Source organism: Nelumbo lutea, chromosome 1 (genome assembly GCF_056320005.1).
Source record: "Nelumbo lutea isolate HS-2025 chromosome 1, American lotus-T2T, whole genome shotgun sequence".
Classification (NCBI taxonomy): Eukaryota; Viridiplantae; Streptophyta; class Magnoliopsida; order Proteales; family Nelumbonaceae; genus Nelumbo; species Nelumbo lutea.
Genome location: NC_142684.1, coordinates 173,209,994 through 173,222,258, shown reverse-complemented (window position 1 = coordinate 173,222,258; position 12,265 = coordinate 173,209,994).

Below are 12,265 nucleotides of genomic sequence, written 5' to 3'. Positions count from 1 at the left end.
ATCAAATTCAATCATGACCTACACACGTCAACATCCGCATATGAATAGCATTTATTTAGATAATAAACCAATCGAATGCTCAGTGTGTTCTTGATGGACCAGGATCTAGGAATGCACCGTTCAAGAGGTTGAACAGAAGCGGTAACGATAGAGCAAAGGAGAATGTTGTAGAGGTTAGTACGTAGTGACACGAGGGAGGGGTGCTCACGGTTCGATCGAACCGTGGAGACCGGATCTGCTCCTCACACTTGGCGCTTTGCAGGCGTTTTACACGCATATCTTATTATGCATTGGGAACATCTTTCATACTTATTTGTTGTTATTCAAGGGAGATGTTCCCAATGCACGGTGAGTAGTGAAGCGCCTCTTTGTGAGGAGCAGGTCCCGTCACCCAACTATGCTCTATGGGCCATTTTTTATAATCAAATTGGTGGTATTGTTTTTTTAAAATTAGGTAATCAAAACCGAACCAAAATCTATTGGTTAATTGGTTGGTTGATTGATTTGGTTAATCGTTAATTTTTTGGGTTTTAAATTTTTATAATATATATATTTATATATAATGCATATTTATTAATTTATAATATATATAAAATATATAACATATAGAAATATATGTATATCGGTTGGTTCGATTAACTGCCAATTTTTTATATTGGTTAATCAAAACTGAACTGGTACCTTCAATTTTTTAGAAACATCAAACTAACTAGTTCGGTTAACCGATTTTTTTATTCGGTTTCAGTCGGTTCGATTTTTCTACTCACCCCTAACATGAGGTTGTGGATCTTCGTTCGCTGAATATAGTTTCAAAACAAGATAAAGTATGTGTTTGGTTCCATTTACATTTTTTCATTTAACGTTTATATTTTATTTATTTGCAAAAACAGATAAAGGTAATAATTACAACCATTGACAAATATGCGTCAATAGGCTCAACATCAGCATAACAGTGAAAAAATGTCTAACTATTTGTAGAAGCTTTAAAAATTAACTTCCACAAATAGTAGGCGTGCAGAAAAACCGAAATCCACTTTTGTCATTCTCGATGCGTACGAAAGAGCAATGTTGGGGGGACTGCTGAAGTGGTGCCTATGTGGTAGCATTTGTTGAATAAATGCCCACGAAACCAAACACCCTAAAAATTGCCACCCCACAGTACGATACACTTGTGTATTGGGAACATCTCCCCATGACAATGACAAGTAGGGGAGACCAGATATGCTCCTCACACAGGGCGCCTCACTAGTAGGGCTGTTCATAAGAAGGCCCAACCCGACCAAACCGACCAACCCAAACCGATCCAACCCGAGTGATCTGGGTTTTCATCAGCACAGGTCAATTTCGAGTTGTGCAAATTCTTAAACCGATGATTCGGGTCGGTTTCGGTTTTCACACAAGAAAATCGAGCCGACCCGAACTAAACCGACTTAGTTCCTAGTTTAAACATGAAGTTCCAAAGCCCATTAGGCCACTTAGTTTTTGAATGGTTGCAAGAAACTTTGGATTAGTGAATGGTGATTAATAAACAACTTTTGTGATTAACTTTTCATTTAAGTTTTATCATAGGAGATTGCTGAAATGATGTTCAATTTATGACTGTTTTTAAAATTAGCAAGATTTTATCACAGGGATGAACTTAGAACCGAAACCGACCCAACCCGACTAAAACCGACCTAGTCGGTTTTGCTTAACATTGGGTCGGTTTCGGTTTCTATGTCAGGTAACCCAATCAAGTCGGGTCGGTTGGATAAACTGCAGTAAACCAACCCAACCCGACCCATGAACAACCCTACTCACTAGAACATCCCACCATGCATTTGGAATATCTCTCGTATTTATATGTTATTATACACGAGAGATACTCCCAATGCATGGTAAGATGTGCCTGTGAGGAGCAGATCTCGGGGATGTTTTCAAAATGTACATTGAGATGTGTATGCGGAGAGTTTGTCGTTTCATTTCCTGAAAACATGTCAATTGAGTATCTAAATTTTCAAAATTTTCCAGTTTAGTCAAAAAATTGTTAATCGCAGTTAAGTAATTTTTTTATCAGCTATCTAAATGGCCAAATTTCTATAAATCGATGGTGGGCTTGGAGTTGTTTACCATTGCTTTGCTTCAATTTTATAGTCCTTTTATACCATTTAAAATATTAAAAATGACTTTTTTTATTTCATATTTTTCTAAAAATATAAGAAAAATATCATTATTAAATCAGTGAATTTAATATTTCATTAATAGATTCATCTTATCATTCTTTACTACAACAAAATGAAAGTCATTTAAAACTATAAAACTATGTTTTATAATTTTTTGAATTTTTATTTTTAGGAGAAAAATCCATAGATCTAACAAGTTTGGTATGTGAGTGTAATTGGACGTATGTCCATGGTTGAAATTGTTGCGACAACCTTTAAATTATATCATTCTCCATCGACATAAGTCTCTCTAAGTTATATCATTATCCACGCATGCCATACATACAACTTAAATAAATTTGATTGATTGATAAAAATCCCAAAGTTTCGCTAGTATCATGCCCACCCATTAAACTAAGAAGCAGTGAAATCTATGATCGGACCAATTGAGGATAGCAGTACTAGTGAACAAAAACCAACAAGTTGAAAAGTGAAAAGAACTTGTGTCATCTTAGGCTTTGCATGCAAGCTCCTTCCAAACTAATAACAAACAACACTAGGCACTTCATTGGTTTATATCACTTGCCCACAATTTTGATGGTGAAACATGCATGAGAACGCCCAATCCCATTCTGACTTCAATGTAAGGAATCAATAATACTCATCCATTCATCTACTTTCTCATCCATTGAGTATAACATAACAAACAATGAACATCATAATGATACTAGGAATTTAAGGTCAATATACTCTTGATGGTAGTTAAACAATACTTAGCGTATAAAGGTTAGTTTCATATTTTTAGAATCAAAACCTAAATTTATCATTTTAATTTAAATGTTAAACTGAATAAAAATAATCAAATCATTTAAATGATTCAATAGTCAAGTTAGATCTTGGTCTTTGTATTGATGAATGCTTGAGGAAGTTCAAATCTTTAAATCCCCAATATGTTTTGAAATTTATTTCAAGATAAATTTGAATTTAAGGTCGGGTCACCCATGAATCCGTTTCAAAAGAATTTGTAATATGATATTAGATGGGGTCGGGATCATATCTTATCTCTTCACCCGACTAGTATTTCATCCGCGCTCGTCTCTTATTCAATAATCAATAGTCAAATTAGCGAGGAGGATAAGGAGCTACGGATTCTTGAGTGGGAGTGGGAGGACAGGAAGGTAAACAGAAAGTGAGGACCGGCAATTCCAATTTCCAATCCAACCGAGTATCAACGAGTTGAAAGGGATTTTCTGTCACAGATGGAATGACGAAAACACCCTTGTCGGTGGCGGCACTGGCACTGGCAGTGCGATTAATTAATATTCTACAAAGTCCAAAGCAAGCAAACAATAATTAGTAGACAGAATTTGCGGTGTTATTTTCTTTTTGGGTAACCAAATGACCATGAATTAGGGCTAAACTTCAAGAATACCACCCAAATTCCGGTCAGTCACAGGCAGGATCAACGCTCAGCCGTCAAGGAGAGAGGTGGTCGTATACTCGTATGGGAATGGCCAAGCTGTAGCAGTCTGTACCCTGTAGGCATGAGCATGACGTGGCCACCAACCACCGCTTTTAACCATGGTTTAGCTCTTCAACAGTTCCACCCCCAGGCCCCAATACCATGCTCCATGGTTTGACGTAAATGGCCTTGTCGGGCACGTGACCACCATGCTTCATATTAACGTGCATGCGGTGTGCTTTTTCTACTCCAATCTGACTCTGCCACGTTGTGACGGTTCAGCCACCATCAACGCCATGTAAGTGTTTTGGGTTGGGCCCATCTACTCTTTTTGTAAGGGGGTATGTCAATGGAAATTATGTAAATAATAGTCTGCATGTACAGTATTTTGATGTTTCATTATGTCACTCTCCCAAAAGCTTAACGTATTCTTTGAGGGGAGGTAGGTAGTCGAGTGAGCTCATAAGCGTGTAAAGGTTAAGCACGAGATCCCCTCGACACTGTACTGTGTGCTTGTGCTTACCACTGATTAATGCAATACAAGTTGCGTTTTGTCTAATTTGTGTGCACTCTTGTTTCCTTTTGTGTGTTGTTGCTTGCATTTGTAGGCTTTCTCGACCCCAATCGAGCGCCGCACTGGGCCCCGTCGATTAGCCCCGTGACAGTTGGTATCAAAGCCTTGTTGACACTAGCGGGTTATCAAGACCAACGAGTCCCTGTCGTGCCCCGCAACAACACCAGCCCGATGAAGAATCGTGACATGCGAGAGGAGATCCAAGAAGGGATCTCACGGGTTTATGATGAGGACGAGCCTGGAGGTAGCTCTCTCAAAGACAAAGGCGTCAGCTCAAAGCATAGCAAGCGTGACAAGTCAGTTGACAAGCTTGCGACCATGGACAAGCGCATAATGCGCTGTGAAGCAGTGGTTGGCGAAACTCGTGACCATGTGGACGAGCTTCAACTCAACCTTGAGACCGTAGCATCGGTCGTGGAAAGATTGGAGGACCAGTCCGGTGATAGCTCCAACAGGCCAGACAACCCACTAGAAGACCTGGTGAAGGGCCTACAGATCCAACTCGAAGACTTGACGAGCGAAGTGACCCTTCTGAAGAGGCTAATGGCCAATACAGCCAGTACACCCGCTGCTCCAGCCCCTCCGAAGATCAAAGTCCGCGAGCCTACCTCATATGCAGGGACCCGCGATGCCCGGGAGCTTGACAACTTCCTATGGAAAATGGAACAATGGCCAGTACATCCAATACACCTGCTGCTCCAGCCCCTCCGAAGATCAAAGTCCGCGAGCCTACCTCATATGCAGGGACCCGCGATGCCCGAGAGCTTGACAACTTCCTATGGTTAATGGAACAATATTTCACTGCCGCCAAACTCGTTGAGGAGGCGGTCAAGGTGCGTACTGCTGTTATGTATCTTACTAATGTTGCTATGTTATTGGTGGCGTAGGAGATGTGCCAATGCGGAGCAAGGATTATCCTCCATTAATACCTGGTCCGTGTTCAAGAGTGAAATAAAGCGCCAGTTCTATCCATAGAACGTGGAGTACCAAGCCCGTCGGAAGCTCAAGAACCTAAAACACACGGGCTCATTGCATGAGTACGTGAAGGAGTTCTCCGCACTATCGCTCGAGATCACGGACATGTCAGACAAAGACCCGCTCTTCAACTTTATGGACGGCCTACAACAATGGGCCGAGCTTGAACTCCAGAGACGAGGTGTGAAGGACCTCGCCACAGCCATGGCCATTGCTGAACAACTGGTAGACAACAGGCGACCAAGCAAAGACGGCCCCAAACCCAATTCATATTAGGGCGTAGGGAAGATCGGAGGTGATAGGAAACCTTACTACGCGCCCAAGGGAGACTCTGGGCCAAATAAACCCAACACTTTTAAGTTTTACAGGAGACCCGAAGGAGACTCTGGATACAGGGGTGGCCAGTTTGTGAAGAGAACACCTCCGGCACCATGCTTCATCTGTGAGGGAAAACATTGGACTAAGGATTGTCCTAGTCGGGGGAAGCTCAATGCCTTGCTTGCAAAGCTTAGTGATGATGAGCATAGCGAGGAGGAGAAGGAACCAGGGGAGACAAGAATGGGGCTCTACGAAGACTCAATGTAATGAAGAAGAAGACGAGCCCGCAAGGAGCATCGAAGTTCAAGATGAAGGGACTAATGTATGTAGACATTCGCCTGAATGGTAAGCCCACAAGAGCCATGGTGGATACAGGTGCTACCGACAACTTTATCTCTATGGAGGAGGCATCCCGAGTAGAACTTGCACCTACCAAGGAAGTCGGATGGTTGAAGGCTGTGAACTCTAATGCCAAACCCATACAAGGTGTAGCTCATGGGGTGGTTTTGCAACTTGGTGACTGGGAAGGGATGATAGACCTCTCAGTCGTGCCCATGGATGATTTTCAGGTTGTTCTCAGCATGGACTTCTTAACTCAAGTAAAGGCGGTGCTCATGCCCTTCCTCAACAAAGTGTGCATATTCAAAGACCAGGCTCCTTACATGGTTCCAGTTGTGCCAGAGACCACATCCACCCCCAAGATGCTCTCAGCATTGCAGCTCAAGGATGGAGTGCGGAAAGGAGAGGCCATTTACCTAGCCACATTGGTGGACTCCGACCTGCCTGACCCACCAACAGGGCATACCCCGCCAGCGATTACAATGGCACTAAAATAATTCCAGGATGTCATGCCTCCCACATTGCCGAAGAAGCTTTACCCAAGGAGAGAAGTTGATCACAAGATTGAGTTGGAGCCTGGAACCAAACCACCGGCACGCCCGCCATACAGAATGTCTCCTCCTGAGCTGGCCGAGCTACGAAAGCAGTTGAATGAGTTGTTGGATGCTGGAGTGATTCAGCCTTCTAAGGCCCCTTTTGGAGCACCAGTCCTGTTTCAAAAGAAGCATGATGGATCTCGTCAGCTCTGTATTGACTACCGAGCTCTCAACAAGCTCACCATCAAGAACAAATATCCCATACCTTTGGTGGTCGACCTCTTTGACCAACTCAACAGGACCAAGTACTTCACCAAGCTAGACCTGAGGTCGGGGTACTATCAAGTGCGTATAGCCAAAGGAGATGAACACAAAACAGCTTGTGTTATTCGATATGGGTCCTTTGAATTTCGTGTCATGCCCTTTGGGCTCACCAATTCTCCAACCACCTTTTGTACATTGATGAACATAATATTTCATCCCTACCTAGACTGATTTGTTGTTGTGTAAATTGATGATATTGTAATTTATAGTAGAACCTTGTTGGAACATGTTGACCACCTTCGTACTGTTTTCCAGGTCTTGCGGGACAACAACCTGTTTGTTAAAAAGGAGAAATATTTTTTTGCCACAGAAGAGGTGGCCTTCCTCGGATATATAATCCGAGTAGGCACAATCAGTATGGATCCAGCTAAAGTCAAGGACATTCATGATTGGGCATCGCCCACCAAGGTCACCAAACTTCGCTCCTTCCTTGGACTCGTGAACTACTATCTAAGATTCATCTCTGGATTCTCAGCAAGAGCCACTGCCCTCACCAACTTACTGAAGAAGACTAGTATGTGGACCTGGAGTGAATGTTGCCAAACAACTTTTGATGATTTGAAGAGAGCTGTCTCAGCAGAACTTGTCATCGACTTGCCTGATCCAAGCAAGCCGTATGAGCTACACACAGATGCTTCTGATTTTGCCATTGGTGGGGTCTTGATGCAAGAAGGACATCCCATCGCCTTTGAAAGTCGCAAATTGAATGATACAGAGAGGAGGTATACTGTGCAAGAGAAGGAGATGACAGCCATCGTCCACAACCTCCGCACATGGCGACACTACCTGCTTGGCTCCAAGTTCGTGGTCAAGACTGACAACATAGCTATTAGTTACTTTTAGTCACAGAAGAAGTTGAGCCCTAAGCAAGCTCGATGGCAAGATTTCTTAGCGGAGTTTGACATGACTCTAGAGTACAAGCCAGGGCCGATGAACATGGTTGTTGATGCACTTAGTAGGAAGGCCGAGCTTGCAACACTATCCACAGGTGAAGGTCCCTCTCAAAGCCAGATCAGACTGGACCTCACTAAGCGCATCAAGGAAGGACTCCAGAAGGACCCTATTGCTCAAATCCTATTGACAACGGCTCGTGAAGGGAAGACTAGGCGGTTTTGGGTTGAAAAAGGCCTTCTTTTGACAAAGGGAAGGCGGATATTTGTACTGAGAGTTGAAGACTTGAGAAAGACTCCTACGCGAATGTCATGACAGCTTATGGGCAGGACACCCTAGGTGGCAGCGTATCTTGGCACTTCTACAACATGCCTACTATTGGCCTCATATGAAGCAAGATGTTCGAGAATACACAAGGACATGCCTGATTTGCCAGCAAGACAAACCCGAGCGTGCCAAGCCTCTTGGACTCCTACAACCTCTTCCAACTCCCTCACAACCTTGGGAAAGTGTTTCCATGGACTTTATCAACGGTCTTCCTAAAGTTGGAGACTATGCATCCATCATTGTTGTTGTTGATAGATTTTCCAAGTATGTCACTTTCATCCCAGCACCAAAGCACCTTTCAACTGAAGACACGGCATACATTTTCTTCAAGCACGTGGTGAAATATTGGGGAGTCCTACATAACATTGTTAGTGATCGAGATCCTTGATTGACTAGTGCTTTCTGGACAGAGCTATTCAAGCTTCTTGGCTCGAACTTGAACTTCTCTACCAGCAGCCATCCATAGTCAGATGGGCAGACAGAGAGAATGAACTCCCTCCTTGAAGAGTACCTCCGCCATTTTGTATCTGCTACACAGAAGAATTGGGTTCGATTGTTGGACATTGCACAGTTCTCCGTCAACACACAAAAGAACTCCTCCACCAATCAAAGTCCTTTTGAAGTGATCACCGGCCAACTACCAAGATGTCCGCACAGCATCGTCAACGACCATCAAGGAAGAAGCCCTCGAGCCTTCACTTTCACCAGGGAATGGAAAGAATGCCTTGACATCACTCAAGCCTCCCTTGAGAAAGCCTCTAGAAGAATGAAGAAATGGGCCGATTTGGGTAGACGACCCGAGAACTTCCAAGTAGGTGACCTGGCCTTAGTAAAACTCCATACCCATTGCCTTAGGTTCTTTCGAAGAGTACACCCCAGGCTTGTGAGAAAATATGAGGGACCCTGTGAAATCCTAGCCAAAGTAGGAGCTTCAGCCTACAGACTCAAACTACCTTCCTGGCTAAAAGTACACCATGTCTTTCATATAAGCCAACTTAAACCCTACCATGCCGACAGCCAAGATACCTCCCGAAACCAAAGTCAACGCCCACACCCATCCTACCAACCACCCAAGAACCGATTCCTCGACTCCATCCTCAACCATAGGTTGTCCCAATCCTCCCAAACATCAGAATGGGAGTACCTGGTGAAGTGGAAGGGACCTGCAGAAGAAGACACCTGGGAGCTTGCAGAAGACCTCCTTCCGTTCGCAGTGAAGCTGGACGAGTACCTGAGGAAGAATCTTCGAGGATGAAGATTGAATTGAGTGGGGGAGACTGTGACGGTTCAGCCACCATCAGCACCACCAGCACACCTTCAGCACGCCATCTAAGTGTTTTGGGTTGGGTCCATCTACTATTTTTGTAAGGGGGGTATGCCAATGGCAATTATGTAAATAGTAGTATGCATGTACAGTATTTTGATGTTTCATTCTATCACTCCCCCAAAAGCTTAACGTACTCTTTGAGGGGAGGTAGGTAGTCGAGTGAGCTCATAAGCGTGTAAAGGTTAAGCACGAGATCCCCTCGACACTGTACTGTGTGCTTGTGCTTACCACTGATTAATGCAATACAAGTTGCGTTTTGTCTAATTTGTGTGCACTCTTGTTTCCTTTTGTGTGTTGTTGCTTGCATTTATAGGCTTTCTTGACCCCAATCGAGCGCCGCACGGGGCCCCATCGATTAGCCCCGTGACAACGTGGCATGTCTTGATCCGAGGTGCGATGTGAACTCGTCAATGAAGACCTATCACACAAAGGATCATTAGCCACCCTTGTTGCAAGGCCCCTTGTCCGTTCAGTGATGGTTCTGCGTGCGGGGTTGGGCCCTTATCTCTCATCTCTGAACTCTAAACCACTTGGAATCTTTTATGTGGTAATCGTGGCAGTACTTGGGGGCCACGTCGAAGGATATAGGGTCGCTCATTTAGCAGCTAACTGCGTTTGTTTCCAATGCAAATATGTACCATTCATTTTTGCCCTCATCTCGGTTCATGAATGCAAAGTCAGTCACAGCTTAGTCCGTTTTTTGAACTCTTCTCGTTTCTTTGGAATTGAGGTAAATGTGCATACAAATTTGCTAGCATTTGGTTGACATCAATGCAATCTATGAGAGAAAACATAAATGCTCTAACTACTTACTCTCCACTGTGTTGAATTTTTGATCAAATAACCATAAGACCAGGTTCGATGAAATTTGGATTGTCCGTTCTTATGAATTCATTTGCAAATATACAAAAAAAAAATATGGCTTCTTCATGTAAGATGCCAAAAAAGTAAGAGGCCAATTCCCAAGTATGCAGAATAGAAAAACAGCCATCTCCAAATAAGCATTGCTCCATATATCTAGCCAAGTAATTACGGTCGAATTTCTACAAAACAGATAAACCCAATAATCAACACTGATTGTTTCTGTTTGAATTCAAACACTGGTGTGAACAATGGGATTTTATAGATATAGATAGTTTTCGATGAAACTCATTATAATATTGATTTTATAGATCTGAAAACAATAACTCAAAGCTTGTTCCTCAAATGCTGAATCTTTGGACCAGAGTTCTAATCAATGACAGCCTAAGAAGATGGATTGATGGGTAGATAAAGCTGGGGCTCCACCCCAGAATTCATTTGGTTCAGGCTTTGCTGTCGTGCCACCATGTGTGGTTGTGGGTTCAGATCCTCCTCAACCACTAATGGCCTGATACATTAACAGAGCTTGTCATTGTTAAGGAAAGTAGGAAATGGCCATTTCATGTAGAACTAGAACTGGAATTGTTAATGGCCTAATACATTTAATGATGCCATTTAAATATATGATCTTTCATCACATGATCTTGTAAAAGATCCCCTGTGGGGATGTTCCTACTCTATCAAAACAAATATAAGTAATTTGATAATGATAACAAAGGATAAAAAGGAATAGATGAAAACAAATTCATATCTATAACAAAGGGATAACACACACACACACACACACACACACCCACCCACCTAGTATTTAGTTGAATTGCATTTGAACCATCCCTCTTTCTCTCTCTATCTATCTATCTATCTATCTATCTATCTATCTATATATATATATATATATATATATATATATATATATATATATATATATATATATATCTTTAAGAGTTGCAGTTAGTCTGTTATCTTCCAAATGATTTGGCTAATTAAATAACCCCCATGCCACAATCCCAGCAAAGAATCCAATGATGCCTCCTATCAGATATGGCCTAATTGTTGATATGGATGGCCCTGGAACCAACTCTACTTCACAATACTTATAGTACATCTTTAGCTTCTTCTTGACTAAACTCAGCAACTTGCTTTTGACATTTGGTCCATGAGTCATACACACCTGGCTTTCTCCCCTTGAACACAAAATATGATTTTTTCATCCTACACATCTCATCATTAGGACAAATTGATATGAGTATAAAACATCAACAATGTAATTAACTATATATATATACATTTTCAAGCAATAGACAGATGATGATATACTACAAACAAAGAGTTATAACAAAAAAGTTCCATTATATCAGTAAGGCAAAAACATCATTATAACAGTAAGTTCTAAAGAGTTATAATAGCTACTATAGTTGGCACCAACTAGTTAGTAATAGTTTCACAACCAATAGGTTTTATCAACCAAACACACTATGTTGACAAAAAAAAAAAAAAGAAATGGTGGCTAATCAGCAAATGCATCAACCTAATTTGGTTATAACAAAAAAGGGTAGAAGTGTTAAGTTCCACTGTCTAAACTTTATAACAAGCCAAGATGTCCTACTGCATTCCACCAAAATCAGTCATGTTAGATATGATGGATATGACCATTTGAGACCTAAATGGCTTATCCCTCGCAAGGAAAATCTTTGCTTCCTTCTCATGTTCACCTATGTACCCAAAGACAGTGTTCCGGACCTGGATGTCATACCCTTCCAAGTCTATAACTTCACTTCATACACAGTTTAAGAAATCCATCTCAGTCTCCGCTGTAAGTGCAGATGCAATTTTTGGCATTGTAATATTCATTCTATCAATTGCATCAATAAAGTCCTAATTGGGCTTTGGTTTTTATTCATGCACTCTTTTCTTTTAGCTTGAGGAAGCTACCCTAGGTTGTTGTTGGAGACTGATTGAGTACCATCTTCACAAATGAATTCATCAACAATCAGTGGGGCTATTGCATCATCATTGATCTCTGAGTCATCCTCCTCAGCACCATCAACATTATACTCAGTCATGGACTCAAACCCTGCCATAGCCTTATCACCTATAGGCTGATCATTTCCCAGAACTATTTGCATCTCCTCAAACATCTCCATCACCCTGCTTTTATACACAGTGCAAGTGGATTGGCCTGCGTTGTAG